This window comes from Aplysia californica, unplaced genomic scaffold (assembly GCF_000002075.1).
Source record: "Aplysia californica isolate F4 #8 unplaced genomic scaffold, AplCal3.0 scaffold00424, whole genome shotgun sequence".
Classification (NCBI taxonomy): Eukaryota; Metazoa; Mollusca; class Gastropoda; order Aplysiida; family Aplysiidae; genus Aplysia; species Aplysia californica.
The window spans coordinates 26,704-27,442 of NW_004797694.1; positions in this window are offsets into that span (position 1 = coordinate 26,704).

Below are 739 nucleotides of genomic sequence, written 5' to 3' on the forward strand. Positions count from 1 at the left end.
AAGGGTCAGAAATGCCCTTCCTAAATACTCTAAATTATGTCAATGGGGGCGGGAAAAACACATGCATTTAAATAAGTTAAATAAACTGTTATCTTAATGTCCTATCTATAAGACATGGTCTATTTCTTTTAGAGTTCTGTCGTCAAGGAATGTTTATTTCCACCGACAGGCAAAAATGAATCAGAGGGTTTTGGGGGTAGGGTGCAAGTCGTTCTGGTGTTTATTTCTCTTTAGTAAGAGTTTTACGGCACTTGCAACGCCAATAAGTAATATCAGCCCAGAAGATCAGAGGTGTTACTAGAGATTAACATACAAAGAAAAGAAGGAAGAGAGGTAGGGGCGACAGATGTTTGATAGGCGGAAAGAAGGAACAAACCACAGCAGAACAAACATCAACCACCCACATCGTTATTTTACCAGACGACCAAACTCACAAGCGCACAAACTAACAAATGAGAGCTAACAGGAGGGCTAATGAGCACATGTGTTGCTCACCCGCGCGCAGACGAGGTCAACAATAGTGTGTAGTGTGTAGTGTGTAGTAGCAGCAAGATGCGAGCGGCAGCAGGTGCGAGGGTGAGTGTGAAGGAATGTGGCGAGGGCTTCTCGCTTGCTGTGAGTAAGAGACCATGTGTGGAGATAGACTGATCTATCTGTATGCGTGTATGTGTGCGAGAGTTTGTGTGTCTATGCGTGTGTCCGTGTGCGTTTGTGTGTGTGTGTGTGTGTGTGTGTGTGT